Source organism: Sturnus vulgaris, chromosome 10 (assembly GCF_052056855.1).
Source record: "Sturnus vulgaris isolate bStuVul1 chromosome 10, bStuVul1.hap1, whole genome shotgun sequence".
Classification (NCBI taxonomy): domain Eukaryota; kingdom Metazoa; phylum Chordata; class Aves; order Passeriformes; family Sturnidae; genus Sturnus; species Sturnus vulgaris.
In genome coordinates, this window is record NC_142252.1 from 22,643,127 (window position 1) to 22,661,994 (window position 18,868).

The 18,868-nt window shown below is 40.8% G+C and overlaps 1 long non-coding RNA gene across 1 annotated transcript in view; it reads left to right on the forward strand.

Annotated features, from left to right (window-relative positions):
• Positions 1-18,868, forward strand: part of LOC148222707 (uncharacterized) — a 50,076-nt gene that overhangs the window by 16,965 nt on the left and 14,243 nt on the right. Inside the window, exon 6 of the long non-coding RNA XR_015805789.1 lies at positions 1,728-1,804. This is a non-coding gene — a long non-coding RNA (uncharacterized LOC148222707). The remainder of the gene's footprint in view (positions 1-1,727; positions 1,805-18,868) is intronic.

The following is an 18,868-nucleotide window of genomic DNA, read 5'->3' on the forward strand; positions in this document are numbered from 1 at the left end:
GCTTGACCTCATTTGTAATTTAGCCAGGAGAGAATTCTGTTCTCACAATGGCAAGACTTGTAATTAAAGGTGGACAGAACTTTAGATTCCCACAAAAAAAAAAAAAAAGGAGAAAAAAAAACATGCTAGACAACACCTTCAGTGCAGATCCATTCAAGATTTGCCTTCTGGGAGTGATGGAGTGTCTGCAGTGTCAGCATCAGAAATAACAACAGGTAAATATAATATGTGAGGTATATGGGAAATTAAAAATCCCTCATTGCTCAATTACATTGAATCCCATGTGATTTGAAGAAAAAAGAGGGAATCCAGAGAAGAAAAAGCCACAGGGGCTGGAACATGACACGAGCACTCACTCAGCCTTGGCAGCAAGCAGGGAGCAGAGCCATGGTCACACCTGGAGAGAGAGAATTCTGCTCAGGGGGACAAAGAGAAACTCACAGAAAGAAGGAAAAGTGGTTTATTCTGTACTGATTTTCACAGGGTAAAATAACCTGCCATTAAAACCCAGCAGGCTGCTTGATGTGCAACTGGAATTTTTATTGCCCAAATGCCAAAAAAGTTGTGCAAGTTCTGGCTGTAAAGTGAAGTGCTGAAAGTACCATCTGAAAAAAAAAATCTCTTACTGTGCTGTTTGGGTCCTTCCAGAAGTTTTCCAGGGTTTAAATGTTCCATCACACTGACTTCATTATTAGTTAAATGGCAGGGCAACACAAATGTTTTCCATGAAAATAATTTTTGAATTAATTGAATCATTGCAAGCCCTTCATGTGTCAGAGTTTATCACAGAGGTCCAATTTACTCCAGAGAGAGGACAATCCATGGAAGGTTCTCTACAAAACATCGTTTTTCTGACAGTTTGAACCTTTGCATGCTACAATCTTCTGCTGATATTGCAAAAGTGATTATCTCCTTTAGGTTGCCTTTATATTAAATATCGAGTTTGTTGGTTAATAAGAGGCATAATTCAGTTCTGTGTAATTGGTAAATCCATCCTGATGTGAGTTATGCCAAATTTCTTGGGCTTTTTTGATTTCTCCTCTGGAGGCAGAATGCAAAACAGAGAAAACATGCAGCTGGTTTATTAGAACTCCCCACTCCTTTGACGTTAAATAATGACATTACTCAGGAAGCTGTTCAGGAATCCATAAAATTAACATTATTGAGCACAAATATGGTATCTTATAAATCAGTAATTATTAAGGAGCTCTTTGGTGAGACAGAGAAGATGAGTTCCTCAGAGAAGCCCCTGATTACAGCAGACAGGCAGAGCAATATTCTTCAAATTACAGTCTAATCATATAGATTTTCCCAGCTGGCATATTCAAAAACACCTGTGTTTTAAACTTCAGAAAGTTTTAGAAACACCTGAATGTAACTTTTACCCCTCAGGGACATCCTTGCTGCTCTTAGTCTGCAGGTTTGTAGGTTTTGCTCCACAAATTGGTGGGAAAATCATCTTGTAAGTAAAATTGTTCATCTGGAGTGTGGGGAAGAGCATCAATTCTTTTTTTGGGTCTGATTTTATCTGTACTGAACGTGTCTTCCTCCCACAGGTGGATTTCAGTGGAGCATTTTCAGCTCTTCAGCTGAGGTTCCCCCTCAGCCTCTGAGTTATCCCACTTAGCAACAGAGTCATTTTAAGAGACTCTTTCAGAATTCCTAAATCAATGCCTTATAATCAGATTTATAAATTATTTATTACTCTGTTTCCTATTATGCTTCAGTTCCATCAGCAAGAGTTCGTTTCAGCTGGAGATAACAAAGGATAAAGATGGAGAAAGAGATTTATAACTGCAGAATTGTAAGTATGTTTGAATTTGAATCTAATGTCCATAACTCTCACAAATTCTGGGGGAATCAGGTTCTAAAACGTACACGAAGTGCATTAGTGACAATTTCACTACTTTTCCATAAATTTATTAATGATCAGTTTGGGAATTCCTGGCTCTGTCTTCAGAAAATGTAACCCAGTGCAGCTCTGGAGTTATAATGGCCACAGGCCACCTAAATACCCCTTTAAGTATTTTCAGGAATCCTAAACTGAGGTTAAGAAAGTATTTTGAGGCTTGTGCATTTATGGAGTGATTCCAGTTGTCATGCCATTTGGAAAAAAAAGAGAATAAAAACTTGGGAAGAAGTTTTAGCATACAGGATCATGCTGCAACTGCTAACACTCAGTGAAAGGACAATGGGTGTATTATAAGCCTTTATCTCACATTTAATTTTCTAGTGCTAAAGGCTTTGTGCAAAATGCAATTCTCAAGTTGTATCAGGATAGAAGAGCCCTGATCTCTGCACCTTCAGCTGGCTGGAAAAGCCAAAAAGAGACAGAACTCTGTTTTCTGCAGCATTTTCACAGCCTATGAAATTAATTTCTGAGTGAATCTTGAAACTCAGATATTGCCATGAACTGTAATTAATTTTTTTTTAATGAAGGAGAAATCACTCATAATTTGAGTTCAGGCAATCTGGGATGTAGAGGATGTGCACAATCACATCTCCTGCCATGTCCTGTGACCTGCAGCACCCCTCTCTCCATCCCTGCACAAACCACCCCAAAACGTGTGAGATTGTGGCCTTTTTGAAGTGCTTATTACATTTTTCTTAATTCTCTTTTCACAGCCTTTAGGGTGCCTGGGTTATGGTTTTTTAAGCTTCACTCTTCAGCAAGTTGCTGCAACCACCAATAAAAAGCTGTAAAAATAACACATGAATAATCTTTGAAGAAGTCTGCCTCTGAATTAGATGCCAGATTCAAGATGGGGATGTTTAATATAAGAGCAGTGCTGGTCAGGATTTGAGTCTCATTTCAACTCAAGGAAGTTGGTTAAAAAGAGTAATCCTGTTTATCTGCCAGTTAATCAGAGGGACTGCTTTCCCTTGATTTTCTCCATTAATCACTCTCTGGTTTCTTCATGGCCACCTTGCAGAGGGTTTTAGTGTTGGTAAACAAAGTAATGAATGAAACAAATAAAAGGAACCCTGTGCTGCTGAGCTGGGTTGTTTCAGCATCCCCTTGGATGAGGCTCCTGATTCACTGGCAGAGCCTTTGTTGGATTGCTGGACCTTTTAAATTCAGTGCAGTGTGCTCATCTCTGCTCATTTGGAAGGAATCAGGTTTGATTTAGTTATTTCACTTGATCATTTTCCTCAGCTCTCACAGATTACATATTACTCTGCATTTGCATTTGATTTGCTGGCACACATCAACATTCAGGAGTTGGTGGATTAAATATAAATGGAGTGTTGCCAGCCCAGTTCCAGGGAATTAATGGCTAAATGTGAATCACAGCACTCTGGGAAGGTTACAAAATATGTGCAAGACTGAGGAGCAGAGATGTGCACTGCATGTGGTGTTCTCACAGCTTTTCCCAAGCTTTTTCAGGTGTGTTGGGACAAATATCCAGCCAAATTTTCCCAAGCTCATAAGCAGGTTGGTGTGCCTGCACTGCAGCCCAGAAGCAGCTGTGTATAATTCCACCAGCCCTGAATAAAATGCAAGTTTGTCGTGGCACAACAGTGTCAGCATGAGCATCATGTCTGACAGAAAACCCATTTGGGTGCCCAAAAAAAAAAATCTCTGGCTAAACAGCCTAGAGGGAAACCAGGGCCTCCAGCCTGCTCTGCTCTCAGGAGATGCTTTAGTTCAAAACTGGCTTCTGTCTGTAGGAACCCTCCCAGGGGAAGCAGTCAGAGTACATTAAACTTGTGCTTAGGTGTTTTTAGCCCACAGGCAGGGATTCAGCAGGAATTAATTGGCTTTGGTGAGCTGCAGCCACGGAGGATCAAAGGTAGTTGATGGTAAAGTATTAATGCAGCACTTGTACCTTCAGTTGTTCCCTGTTAGTGCAGCAGCAGTGTGGGTTTATAAGGAGCTAATCCCTTGTAGGAAATAAATGTGATGCCTTATTGCCAGCATTTGGAATGGTAGGGGATGGATGAATATTTGCTGGAGCAGGAAAACAGGTGCACTGCATGATATTTAGAGTATTTTTGCTCTGGGAGGAAAAAAAAAAAATTCTACTAAATATTGTGAGTAGGAAAAAAAAAAAAAAAAAAAAGACAAAAAGAAAGGAACTTTCTCCAAGCAGGAGTGCTGACAACAGATCCAGCATTTCCCAGGTGCCCGTGGAGTGCAGGACAGTCTCCATGGATGGATTCACTGAGCTCTACCTGTCCCTGGGCTCCTTCAATGGGAGGGAAAATCCGTGTTCACATCCTGCTGCATTCAGGAGTGCCAGAGACCGTGCTTAGCCTGCAGACACTTGAATTCTAGGACTTCTTCTTCTCCAGAGGACTGTGGCTTGTGTTTCCCCTCCCCAGAAATTGTTCCTGGGCTCACTGTGACATGAGTTGTTATCATCAGCTCTCCCAGTTTAGGGACAGCTGGCAGGGCAGTGACTCTCTTTGGGCTTGTCACCCTCACCCCCAGGTAACCTGTGCCATTATTCAGATTTCTGCTCCCCACCCCAGTGTTTGTACTGTCTGAGCTCTCCCAGAGCTGCTGCCATCCCTTCCACACACACACACACAGCTCTGCCAGACTGGGTTTGAAATAACAGCCTACAACTTTGTGGTGCCCTTTTTGGGGTGATATCACAGCTTGCAGGGCTCATCTAGGATATCTTCTTCCAAAGCTGCCCCCTTTATAGCTTTGAGAGAAAAACTCCCTCACAGAGCTGTGTCAGACACCTCAGAGTCTCTTCTCCTGTTTTGTGAATCCCCTCAGTGCTGGATAGTTGGGAACCATCTCTGCTTCACAACTCAGTCTCTTTTCCTTTTATTTTCTCTTTGTTTTCTAATTTAAGATGAGGCAGTGCTGGCATTCCTGGCTGCAGTTTGTGATCCTTGGGTGTTTATGGCACATAAAGTTCCAAATTCCATGGCCCCGTGTCCCCATCCATGGGTCACATCAGCTCTCTCTGACTTGCTGCTAATGCACAGGAATTCCAGGAAAATCCATGGCTATTTTTAAAAAAAATAGGTTTTCTAGAAAGCAGTTTTCTGGAAGATCTCAAGGACAAATGCAGATGCTAGGGGGCTGTGTTGAACACAGAATCCAGTCTTTTATTTTCCTTTTCCTTTTTCTCCCTTTTTTTCCTTTCCCCCTCCACCTTTTTTTCCTTTTCCACTTCCTTTTCCATTTCCTTTCCTTTTTTTCCTTTTCCTTTTCCATTTTCCTTTTTCCTTTTCCTTTCTCTTTTTCTTTTTCCTTTTCCTTTATTTCCTTTTTTCCTTTTTTGTTTTTTTTTTTCCTTTTCCTTTTCCTTTTCCTTTTCCTTTTCCTTTTCCTTTTCCTTTTCCTTTTCCTTTTCCTTTTCCTTTTCCTTTTCCTTTTCCTTTTCCTTTTCCTTTTCCTTTTCATTTTCATTTTCCTTTTCCTTTCTTCCCTTTCCCTTTTTCCCCCATATTCCTTATCCTTTATTTTTATTACTATCTCAGCTTGGATTCTACTCATCCTTTGTTCCTTCTTGCTGGCCTTTCTGGCATTTTTCAAGGGCAGTCTGTATTTCATTATTATCCCTTTTACTTTCAGGTTACCAAAATGAAAAAAATGTTCCAATCTTCAACAAAAGTCTTGCAAATTTGTTGAATATATTCACTTTCAGAAGTTTTCCAGGAATACCCACTCACTCTTTTCCATCCTATGCACTTGGATTTGGTTCAAAGATGTCAAAATTGGGCTTTTTCTGAGAGGTTCAGAAATCGTCCTGGACTAGGTTCAGCCATTTCCTTCTACCAGCAATAATTAAGGGGAAAAAAAAGTGAAACAAACACGAGGTTACAGAGGGCCAAGATTATAACCAAATAAGTCATTCATGTCGCTTTTTTAACAATTGCCCTTCTGCTTATTTGTCACAGCATCACATCAATCCCTGAGGCTTCTGCCAAGAATCCAGGCTCTTATTTAAGTTTAATATATGTTATCATTTGAGGCTGGCTTAGAGTGATTCTTACATAATTATAAACCAAATAACTTTCATTTTGACTTTTTTATCATTATTTAGAGATGCCCCAGGCCTTGTAGCACGTCCCTGTGAAAATGTGGCAGCCACCAAAGCAATGACTAAAATGACTGTACTTTGCATAATGCCAGCAGTCAAACCCCTTAAAAGCTCAGTTATACAAAGCATTAATGGCTGGACTGTTTCAGGCATCCCAGCTCCTTTAGCAGCTGTAATATTATTTGCTTCTTCTGTTCACAGTAAATTAGATATGCAATAAGTAGGGGTGAGAGACAGATTGAGAGAATACAAAAAAGGCCTGGAAAAGATTATTCACAAGAGCAATTAGGGATGGCTGAAACTTGGGGCATTTTTGTGCTTTGTAAACAGGATATTTAGTTGTTTGGTTTTTTTTTTTTTTTTTTTCTAGAAGTTACCTCAAGCCAAGCACTTTATTTCAGACTGCTGGTGTTGTTCTGTGGGTGGAATCACAGGGTGGTGGCAGTGCCTGTCCCAGCTCACAGCCAGAGGAGTTTTCCTGAAGCTCCAGGCAATGGGAATCTGTGTTTTGTACAGGATTTGTGACTGGCAGGGCCTGATCTACACCACCATTCCCTGCCTGCTCTGGCCATGGTGGTTTGTGTTCTCCTGGCCCAAGTTTGGCAAACCCCTCCTTGGTTCCATCAGCCTCCATTTGGGTTTTCTAACCCAGCTCCAGCTGTTGGGCTGCTGAGAGGGTCATTTGTTCTGCAGAATTAATTAATGTTAATGTGTGTGTGGTGATGGCAACCTCTGTGAGCAGCCCTGCTTTAGTCCCAGGACTGTGGCTGCTTTGCAGGTTTTCTTGGTTAAATCTCCAAAACTTCCTGAAAAGTCTTCATGGGATGTTCCTTCCCCATAAAGCAACAACCTGAGCCAGGTTTACCTTGAATCAGGGGCAGAATCCTTTCTGTTTCTCACTCCTGCATTATATTTATTAAATCTCTTCCTGAAATGTTCTCACTCAACATAAAACTCAACCATTCTCAGAGAAAACTGGGGAGGCTGAAGTCAGAGAGGCCAGGATCAGGTTGTGACTCCTTTCTTAAAATCCTCTGTTGCATTTTATATGGATTGACTGGTTAAACTCAGTGGTACCTAATTCAAAATTGGGGAGTTGTCACCCCGAGCTTTGGTTTTTTTTGGCTTCTTTTGTTTTGAAGCCGATTGAAGGAGCGGTGTGAGTGTATAATGGTGTGATAAATCACTCAATTTACATTTGGCAGAATAAAATTAGCATTGCCATTACTTCATAACAGGCCATGGCTATGACTATGGAATTGATTTCAGAGTCAGGCTGATCCATTACAATTTTGTTACTATTGAATTTTAAATAGGATGATGAATTGCTAATCAATGAGGTTAAAGAAACAACTTAGGGGGGAAAAAAAACCCCTACTGTTTACTTTATAAATTGTGTGTCATTTACTGTGTCACTTTCCTGGGGTTCCATATTTGGAACTCCATATTTGTGATATTCCAGCTACATCATGGACATTTGTGCAATTCAGGGAACAGCTTTTGTTGGGCCAAATGAGAAATATTTCATTCATTTATATTCACTGTAAACTTCCACCATTTTTGGAGCACTAAGGGCTTGCTCTGAAAAGATGGCCCAGTGCTGTTGTGCTGGTTCACAACCTCAATGAACTGTTCTAAGAACAAATGGAAGGAAACTTTGCCCAGTTCCTTCTTAGTGCAAAATATAATTTGTTTCTCTTAGCTGTGTGTAGTTCTTGCTCTAACCTATAGATAGAGTTTAGATTTATGAGTTTATTCAAAACCTGAATCTACTTCTTAGGATAAAATCAGGCAAAGATCCTGGTAAAGTTTATGAAGGTCAGAGCTTCAATTTTTTTTTTATACATATAAATGTATTCTTGTTTGGGGTAAAAAATCTTGCAAGTACCTGAAAATCACACAAATTTTGGGAGATGTGCCTAACTGTGAGGGAATTAATTCTATCCTGTGACACTTTCTTTCTGCTGGACATATTTTCTGGGTGTGGGGATTTTTTTTTGTGTGCAGTTGAACTGAGGCAGATACAAAGACAGGCAGATATATTGCCATATATTTCCTTTTTCTGTTGTCTACCAAAGAGCCATGCAGTCCCTTTAATGAGAACTCAGAGCAGTAGATCACCTGGCCTTTAAACCTCAAAAGATGACCAGGCAACACTTTAAAACGATTTTTTTCTATCAGGAAGGTGTGGAGCAGTGCTTGAGGAGCAGTGGATGAAATAACTCATCCTTGGCACACAGAATGTCAGGATCAATAGACACAACATCTTCTGTGACTGGAAACTGTAAACAGAGAAATAAATACTTCTTGTGCAGTTTGAATTTATTCATTTGTCATTGCTTCTACTTTTCCTCCACCACCTGTAGAAGTGCAAAACCTCAGTGTAACCAATTAAATCAGGGCTGTGCTAACAAATCTCTCCCTTTGGGTTGCTCTCCAGTAGAGGTTGCTTCTTTATTAAAAAAAAAAAAAAAAAAAAAAAAGTAAATTACTTCAGGAAAGTCAAGCATAAATTTCATCAAGAAGAAAGCATGGGAATATCAGGAGAGATATTTCTTTAGGATTTTATTTAGAACTACAGAAATTCTGCTGTCCCAGCCTGTCCAAGTCTGGTGCCATGAGTGTCACATCCTGTGCTTCTCACCACAGAAAATCCTGACTTTCAGCATCACAGAGATTATTAGATTATTAAAAGGATTCTTCAGCAGCAGATCCAGGAGTTCAGAGCAGGATTTTGGGTCATTCTAAATCTGCAAGGATTTCCCAATGAAACTCTCTGATGCTCCTTTGTCATCCAGGGTAGGGGATGAGTTTGTGTGGTTTTCTCACAATGTTCAGTCTTTGCTCTCTGTTCAGGTTTTAATTAGCAGATGTTTACAAGGGAATTAGTGACAGGGCAGGGGGGGATGGCTTCAAACTGAAAGAGAGCCACAAGAACAGAAAAATTTGTGTCTGCTCCATCTCTGGAAGTGCCCAAGGCCAGGTTGGATGGGGCTTGGAGCAGCCTGGGACAATGGGAAATGTCTTTGTTTGGAACAGGGCACATGGAATTAGGAGGTCTTTGAAGTCCCTTCCAACCCAAACTATTCTATGATTCTATAATTCTATATTTGAGAAGGAAAGAAACAACAGATTTGGATTTGCTGTTCCCAGAAATTGATAGTTTTGCCTTTTTCTGACTTTTTTTCCATCAGTTGCTATCTGCACACAGAGGACTCACAGCTCTCTAATGTTGTGCTATGGAGGAATTGGCTGAAGATACACCCCAAAAAAAGTGCACTTGAAATTCCCTTTTGTTGTGCATGGAGTGGGAGATGTGCTGAGGAAAGGGAATTGATTAATCTTTGCCCCTCGAGGCACAGACCTGCAGGGTGAGCCTGTTTGCAGTGGTATTTGGGCACTTGCTTTGCTGGTCCTGCACCTGAGGAGAAAATGGATACAGAAATGGGAGATATGGGTAGGATAATGATTTTCAACCTTCCTCTGAGAAAGATATTTTAGGAATGTTTCCCTACAAAGTACAGATTGTGTATATAGAAAATGGACCATTCAATTCTGCTAAATATATCATCTGAAAAACTGGTGCCTATACAAAGGGAGCAGAGGCTTATGGATAGAGACAATTTTTATTCTGCTTTGAGGAAATAATTCTTTCATTTGCTAAGTGCTTTTTTACCATAGTAAAGATGTCCAGCACTACTGAACTGCAGTGAATTATACCTGGAATTTTATAAACTGTAGCTGTTGTCAAAGGAGAAGCTGAGTACGTGTTGTACCACTCAATATTTTCCCCATTGATTGCAGCAGTATTTCAGATGAGTCCCCAGGGAAATAGAGCAACTTCCTTTTGTTCAGAAAGTCATCAAAACCAGGCAGCTTATGATCTTTATCAGCAAAATTATTTGCATTTCTTTTGCTACAGCCTCAGAGAGAGGAAAAGGGGGGACAGAATGAAACAGAAGAAGAGTGGAGCTGTTTGGCAGAGGTTCTAAAGCAGAGCCTGAAGTGTATTTATGGTTATAATTTTGCACAGATCACTTGGTGCTCTAACACCGTGCTACCAATCACAACATAAATCACACTTTAATTTTAACCTTTGCAATTCATCAATAGTTTCAATATCAAATATAATTCAGCACTGACACTATTGGTTTACAGGTAAGTGGAATAAGAATGGAGGAGACTTAGTAATGGATTAGTTGGCCTGTCAACAGAGGCAGGAAGATTCATGTTGTCTTCTCTGTGTTTCTATCACATGCACAAAGCCATAAATAATGGCAACAGCTAATCAGACACAAGAAAGATATATGCTGTCATTGAAAATCAGTTATTTCTACCATCTGAGCTCTAAAAATTTAACCACTGAAAAGGAATCCATTTAATCAAATAGCATTTTGCTGCTTGTTTTGCAAGCCATATATATTTAAAGGATTTTACTTTTAAAGATTTAAAAGAAATCTTTCCTTTGGCCATGCTATAGTAGATCTGCTTCTGAATAAGTGCTTACACAACTCCAGGAAACTGGTAATGCTTTTAGGGAAAAAAAAAATTGTCCAAGCAATTATTTTATTTTTTCATTGAACATGTTAAGATTGAAATTTGCCTTTTCTTTTTTTTTTTTTTTAATTTATTTTTTTCCTAGATGTAAAAATTCAAGGTTTTTTTTTTTTTGTCTCCTGTGAGGTTTTTTTTAGTCTAAACTGTTCACTCTGATACTGGAATTTGGAAAAATGTCTGACCTCCAAGAGTTCCAAGTTTGCAACATCTCCCTGAATACTTTCCTCTACTCTTAACTCAGGAATTCAATGGGATGAACAGGGCACTAAATCTGCTTTTTGGTGGTGATGGTGGTGATGGAACACAGCCCTGCAGAGGCTATGACACCCTGTCTTTGCAGATATTAAAAATTTAACCACAGGTAACCTGATTTAACCCCAAAGTCAGCCCTGCTCTAAGGGACAGAGTGGATCAGATGACCTGCAAAGGTCCCTCCCTAAATTATTCTGTGTGGTGACCTGTGGTCAAAAGTTTCATATTATCTCCTACTTTTTCCTCTCCATTTATCCTAAACCTGTTGTTTTTTTTTAATCACATCCAAAGGAAGCACAAATGCCCTTGAAGGCTGTGCTGGGGCTGAAAAGTCCTAAATGCTCAGAGTTTAATTCTTCCTTGTCCTCACTCATTCTGCTGAATGAATTATTTCCATCATACCAAATTTCCATGTAGAGCTACTCATTCAATGCTCATAATCATCTCCCTGGTGCTAAATTTTATACCCAGAATATTGACACGTGCATTGTGTTCAGTTTATGGTTTTGGTGTAAGGTCGATATTGTGACAAATGGCTCTGCCCTGATGGGGCTGTGAGGGAACCTCCTTCCCTCTGCTGCCTCTTCCCAGGGCTGACTGGGACAGGCTGAAACTCTTCAGCAGCACTGACCCCCCTCCCTCACAGAGTTTCAGGTATTTAAAGTGTATTTCAGTTTCAATTTAAACTGTATTTCAGTTGATGAGATTGCAGAGCGTGAGCACTGCCAGGTGCAGGGTGACAGAACTTCCCTCTGACCAAAGGTGTGTGAGCACTCCAAATATTCCTGTGTCACCTGGTGCCACATCCAGGGAGCTGCTGGGAAAACTTTGACTTTATGGGAGTGTCCCAATCTTGGTGAGAAGTTTGGGCTGTTGAGTTCTTCTGAGGAAGAAGTCGATGCATTGGGTTTGGGAGTTTTGAATTATATTTCAATTTCTGTTTAATTGATGGACTAGGACTGCTCTAAAAAATGTGACCTTTTAGGAAAATCAGTCTCCTGAAAGTGCTTAGGTGTGTATGGAGTACACTATAGCTCTAAGGCTGAAGAATGTGAAATTATATAAAGTATATTATAATTATTGGCTGAAGAAATTTAATGGAATCCTTTAAAGATCTCCTACTCTCATCACATGCAATTTATCATATCTGCACACTTTTACTTAATCAAAATTTCCTTCCTTCCTTCCTTCCTTCCTTCCTTCCTTCCTTCCTTCCTTCCTTCCTTCCTTCCTTCCTTCCTTCCTTCCTTCCTTCCTTCCTTCCTTCCTTCCTTCCTTCCTTCCTTCCTGTAAAATTAATCCAGTTCTAGATGTCCATAAATATTGCAAAAAAAAAAAAAAAAATCAAGTTAAATCGAAAATCAGTCTCCTATATGAGGATTATTCTTAAAATTTGGGACTCTGAATCTGGAGTATTGAAAAGGACATGCTGTCAACATGGCCTTTGCATTTTCAAGTGGTTTGTGCCATGCCATGGAATTAGCCCAGATATTTCCTATTTTTTCTCCTGAAAAACTTATTCTGAGGAGTTCTGCATGATATTTCTGGTCTAAAGTGAGACATAACTCTGAAGGCACAATGTTGCAGTGTCATTGGCAATGATTCCAACACCAGATAGCAAAGTGGAGCAAAATGGAGTCTTAATTCAGATGTAATTTCAGGTGAAATGATCTGCTATCAAATATTCCATCCTCATTGAGGGATTTGAGTGTAAAAATGTAAAATGTGCAGCAATGATGGATAGAAGATTATGGGAAATGTGTTTGTAGAGAGTTTTTAGGGCCTGACAGAAGGCTCACACATTATATATTTGTATGTAAACCTGCAGATAAGAAATGCTGATTTAGAAATGCCATGGAATAGGACAGATGTTGTTGAGAGAGAAATGGAGCTGGGAAAAAAGTTTCAAAGGATGGCCCTGCAAATAAGACTGGATACTTTGTAGAAATAGAACTATGAAAGGTGCATAGTTATAGAACCCATGAGGAGTGATTTTAGATTATTTGCTTTAAGGCATTTTATTGCATGAGTGACAAAAGCTGATAGGCCAAGAAACACTTACAATGTATTGTAATTAGGAAATAATCAGCTTCTGATTCTGATGGTGTGAATTATAACACCTGTGTTGTCTCACCCTTCATATGAGACTGAAAACAGAATAAAAGTTTTTTTAAACTCTCAGTTGCCCCATATCTGGGTCAGAAAAGGGTAAAACTTGGCAGAAGTTTTTTCCACCCCAGGTTTTTTCCCATACAGGAGGCACCCTACAGACCCTGCTGGCACCTGGAGGGGAGGAGAAGTCACAGGTACAGCTCAGAGCCCTTGTGAGGGTGAAATGGTGACAGGATGAGTGCTGGGCATGTCGAGCCTGCTGCCTCCTCGTGTTTGCAGCAGACAAATATGACTGAAATGGACTTTCAGAAAGGGCCTCAGATGTGATTTTTAACCTTCAGTGCTCTCTGGACAAATCACTGCTTATGACAGGCTTCATTACTGCTGGAAGCCTGGCCAGAAGCAGAAGGAGGGAAAGGAGAAGTGCTTTTAATCATTTCTTTGGAGAAACACTGCACACTCACCACACAAGGCAGTAATTGTACATCACTTTTCTCTGACACCTTATGGAAAAGAGAAAAGGCATTAGAGAGTCAGGTAAAGAGACTAATCTTGTTGAAACATTCCATTCAAGCTAACAGCTTGTGTTAGAGCAATCCCATACTTTGTGCTCAGGGAAGCAGTTCAGTCCGTGACTGGTGTGCAAGAGTTGGGAGGTGGAAATTTGAGTGCAGGACCTCCTGCCACACTCTGTGTCGTGATTCCCACTGAAGGCAATCAAGGATAACCTCATCCATATTCCCTAGTTAGCTACCACAGCGCTCAGTGGGATAGATCTTGGGTAGGGCTTACTGGTAAAACACAAATAAAATTGCATTTCAGGACCTGAATTTCAATGTGAAGTATTCTCTTAGGTAAAAAGAGATCAAAATGATCCCCAGAACGTTTTCTGAATATTCATGGGCTGGTGGAGGTACTGCAGTGTGAGCAGTCTGCAGGGCTGGGACAGCTGTCAGTTCTATTGTAAGGTGGTTTGTTGTTCAAAAAACCTTCACTAAAGGCAGGAAAAATGCTGTTTGTTCTGGAATGATTCCAGTGCCAACCACTTCATATTGTTCAGCAGCGAGATTACCAACTCCTACACCTCTCTCTTTTGAAAAAGTCACTGAATTCATGTCTGCTTCAAAAGACCAGACCATAAATACCAGTGCCTTGGATAAAGTCAGTGCATTATGTCCCTGTCGTGTCCCACAGCGTCCAAAGGTTTGGTTGGAAATGGTTTTGATGGCAATTTCAGCCTCTCAGCTCCAGGGAAGAAGTGTAGATCTTGTCAAGGCATTGAAAAGAAGGAGTGCGAAGTTGCTGAATGTAAGGGGGAAAGGATGGTTTATGTGTTCTATTGTTTCTCCTCGACTTGCAATTGTAGTTTTTTAATTGCTTCTCTTTGTTCTTTGGATCACCATTGTTATCTGGAACTGTATTTTTTGATTTTTTTTCTCTTGATCTCGAGATCAGCCTTCAAGATCACCTCCAGAATCCCTTTTTCCTTTCCAGCCAGGAGCCACCATTCCCTGGTCCTGTCAGGGAGTGTCTCTCCATAGGCTCCATGCTACAAAAATGTCATTGCCCCGAGCAATGACAGCAGGTATTCACTCTAATAAGGAAACTCCTGGTAGCTCTCAGTGCTCTTTAGTTCATTTTCGTTACTGAGAGTTATGGAAGGAGCTGTGTGTTAAATTCAAATGGGAAAGGCTGCTGCCATGTTCCCCAGCACCTTATCAGCAATCACTACCCAGGCTTGTAAAACATTAAATCACTTGTGAAGGGTGGGAGATTAATAAGAGGTGTTTTAATCTTCTCTTCCCTCACTGCAGCACAAACAACACGATGTACAAAGGTGAAGGAAGGGAGGAAACCAAAGCTGTTTTTTCCCCCTGAGCTGCTTGCTAAATCCATCACTCCCTGAAAAGAAACTTCAGCAGTGTCACTGATAGTTCAGAAGGGCCCTGACAGATTCAAATCAGCCACAGATTTGATTCCTCCTGGAATCCAGCTGCCACAGCAGTGCCAGCAGTTTTAATGGGCTCCCCCAGAGCTCAGTCCCTGCAGCATCCAAGGGGCTCCAGAACAGGACACACCATGTGCTGGGGCAAGCTGAGAGCTCCCACTCCAGGATTAACACAAAATTTCACCTCCTGCTCCATAGGAAATGTGTTTGAGCCTTCAATCAGCACAGGCAAAACTCTGCTCTCTCAGCAGATCAACACAAAGCTCTGCAAATCGACACATTCAGAGCCCTGCTTGGGCTGTGGGAGAGTGGGGTTTAATTATCCCAAGTAGACAATTTCTAATTTTCGATTTATAAGGCTTCTAGCTGTTCAAAAATCTGCTTGGGACCATCCAGCCAGTCTGGTATTGGGAATTTTTAATTTGACTTTGTGAAGGAGAGCTTTGCTGCAGACTCTCTCGGAGGTGAAGGGAATATTCATAAAGGTCAATATTCATCCCAGAGCTGGTAAATTGATGCTAAGCACTGCCTGAAGCTGAGCTGAGCCCTCTGGCCTGTCAGTTTGCTGGAGGCTTCACTAAAATTGCCATTTTTGCCCTGTTCCAGTCTCATAATTGCAGTGGTACCGTGTGTGTCCCAGGACTGACACTTTCACACAGCTCTGCAGGAGCTGCCAGCAGAGCAGGGAGCCTTTCCCAGGCCTTGAAAAGTAGCAAAACTTCTTTGTGTGTTTCTCTCCATCTCCCATCTTCGGTTTTCTGTCTTCCCAGGGCTTCCCAGAGCAGACAATCGCTGCCATTAAGACAAAGCACTCGCTTTTCCCGAGATGGTAGAGCTTGTACAGAGAGAAAAAAGGGAGAAAGGCAGAAGGAATGGAATATTTCTCTGCAAAGGGCACCTGTCTTTTACAGAGGATAAAGTGCTGCCAGATGAGCTTAACAACATTATTAATCAATCTGTGGAGACATCTTTCTTTTTTTCCCTTTTTTCCTTTGTAGGAAAAATCTTTAGAAGAAAACAATCCAGGCAGAGGAAGAGATATAAACCTCTGCAGAAGCAGACAGGGGGGTGAATTTTCTCTGACTTTGATAAGTCAGCCCCACTCTGTCCAGTAGAAATTCCTTAGGGAAAATATATTTTAGGTTTATACTTTAGGTTTATAGGTTTGGAATTATATAGATTGTAGGTTTTTGGTTTTTTTTTTTTTTTTTGGTTTTTTTTTTTTTTGGGTTTTTTTTTTTTTTTTGTTTTTTTTTTTTTTTGTTTAACAGAAGTTATCATTGCTTTGAAGGACTCAACTCACTGTTGGAATAATGTTCATATTTTATTGTGTGTTTGGTCCTTGATTGAAAAGCATCACCTTTCGTAGGTGATGTCCACACATGGCAGCATTTTCCACGAGAAAGACTCAGGGAAGTGTCTGTGCTAATAATTTATTCTTGGCAGAGGTTTTCACCCATCTATTGGGAATTATCAGGAAGTGCCTATCAGTGTATCAAAGCATCCTACAAACCCTGTAAAGCAGGGAACTGAGCCTTTACTGCTGCTTGCTTTGGGCTGCCAGCAAAGCTGAGTGGTTCACCTGATTCCCCTGACAGAAAATTCCCTTCCTGCAGCATCACCAGGCTCCTTCACACACCTCCTCCCCCGGCTGGACAGCTCTGCAGCACCGACAGAAAAGGTTTTCACCACGGGGGGATTTTTCATTTCCTTTGTGCTGCATGAAGGGAAACTCCCACTGCTGCCAGGGGAGGAGGATGGATGGAGGCAGGAGGAGAGCCCCGATGGAGACAGATGGAGGATTTGCAACAAAGGTGGTGGAAATACCTGAGTAATGAAAAGTCAGAGTGGAAACTAAAAACAGTACTGAAGTTTCCTTTAGAAATGGGGGGGAAAGCCCTCATTTTGCAACAAAACCAAGCAGACAGGGAGTCAAAGACTCAAATAGTTCCAGAGAGTTGAAGACTTTTCCATAAGAGATGGCTCTTCCACAGTCTTATCTAGCATTTCTAAACTAGAAAATATGTCATTGAAAGAAAGGCAATGCCACTTAATTAAGAAGAAAATAAGTAAATAAAATAAATTCTTGTTCCCCAGGCAGTAGCTTAAAAATATGTAAAGTGCATTGAAACCACTGAGTGAGGTTGTGAAGGAACATTTGTGCACTGCCAAAAGTGTTCATTTCTACTTAATCTGCTATTGAAATGTCTCACAGATGCAGTAAAAAAATCGAATTTTGTGGGTTTACAAATTTTACCAAAATCCCCATGGACTCTTTATTCCTTGCTTGTTGTTTTGTTTGACTGTATCTCTTTAGAAAGAGATTTAATAACTAAATAGAAAGGGTCTTGTTGAGATTATCCTTGAGAGGATGGATATGAAAATGGGGGTAATAAAGTGAGTACCTTTCTTCTCTGCTTATCAGTATTAGAAACTCTTTCAGAGTGCTCCCAAAAATCTTTTTCCATATAATCCATAGATGGACAATGAGTTTATTTTCCAACTGTTTAAGAGGGAAGATAGAATCAGCCACTTGCAAATTTCCATATAAACTCATTTTTACATTTCGGTTTTTCCTCTCCCTTCATGAGTTGCTAGAGAATGAAAATGGTCTGGAAGATATCTGTGTTCTCCTGGCACTGCTGCCATCAGAAATCCTTCACCAATTGCTGCTTCTCATCCTCTTTGTCACTGCCCTTGGTGACCAGAGAGCAAAGACTTCTCCCAAAAAAAAAGTAAAATCGATAGAAAGTTTATCTGATTCTCACTCAGATTCATTGCCTTCCCATCCTTCCTTCCAATCAGTGAAATTAATGGTTGAGAACTTGAACTAAAGGAAAACCAAACAAGTTTTGTCCTGGAAAAGCTATGAGGCAAATTGCTGGCAAAGGGCAGGAGGAGGGAGGGTACACAGAAAAATCTGGAGAGTTCAGAACTTGGATTAAATCCAGGGGTTTGTGTCTGAAAGTGGATAAATGCAAGGCATTTCTCTCAAGGGGCAGGGAAAAAAGGAGTAACAAGCAGAAATGAAATACAGGAGAGCAGAAGGGAGGGCAGTAATGCAGAAAAGATTCTGAGAGAGACAGCAGGTAACAAATTAAACATAAGTGAAATGTGAGGCTATTAGGGGAAAATGGCTCAGCTATTTTGGAGTGCATTCCTCACGAGCAGAGAAAAGGGATAATGCCCATTCCCAAAGCCTGCCTGCGACTGGAACCTGGCTCTTGTGTTCACTGGGGGAGAACCAGCAGCAATTAATGGTGCTGGGAGCCTGCAGGTGGCCAGGTAAGAGGCACCTGCACCTCCCACTGCCAGCAGGGAAAGTCACCAGGGTGTTCCAGTGGCTGTGATTGCAGAAGGGAATTCAAAGGATGCTGTGGTGCCAGGGAGGGTTTGGAAAGGGAAGATTCATTTGGCACCTGCACAGGACAATGATCAAAACCTTTTCTGTGGTGTGGTGGCAGCAATTCACTCTTAAACTCGAGGGGCTGAGGAGGAATACTCTCCTTGCAGGAGAAGAATTATGTGCTCAAAAGAATCCCCAGAAATCCAAGAAGGAGTTGGAGATCAGTTCAAATAGGTGAGATTTTCTGCACTGCCCCAAATCTCCTCCTCCACCAGTTCTCAGCACCCAGGGAAGATCTGAAATCAGCTTTGTGTCAGTCAGGAATCTAAAAGGAAGGTTTCATTTTTGGTGTGAATTCTGTCCTGTTTTGGGAGATTTCAAGTCAGGGAAGTGGAAGATAATTTTAGGGCTTTTGAAAAGTCCTTGGTGTGCATCAGAGATGATTCAGTCTGTCAGCTCCAAATAACCTGCACTATTTCTGGCACTTCAGATTATTTTCTATTAATATTTTCACCCCAAATACTTCAAAAATATTTCATAACTAGTTAATGGACGTCAGCAGCATTAATTGATGCAGAGACCAATTAGTGCAGGTTAACAAGTAACATAAAGTCCCTGGCTTAAACCAAATTATTCTTTAAAAAG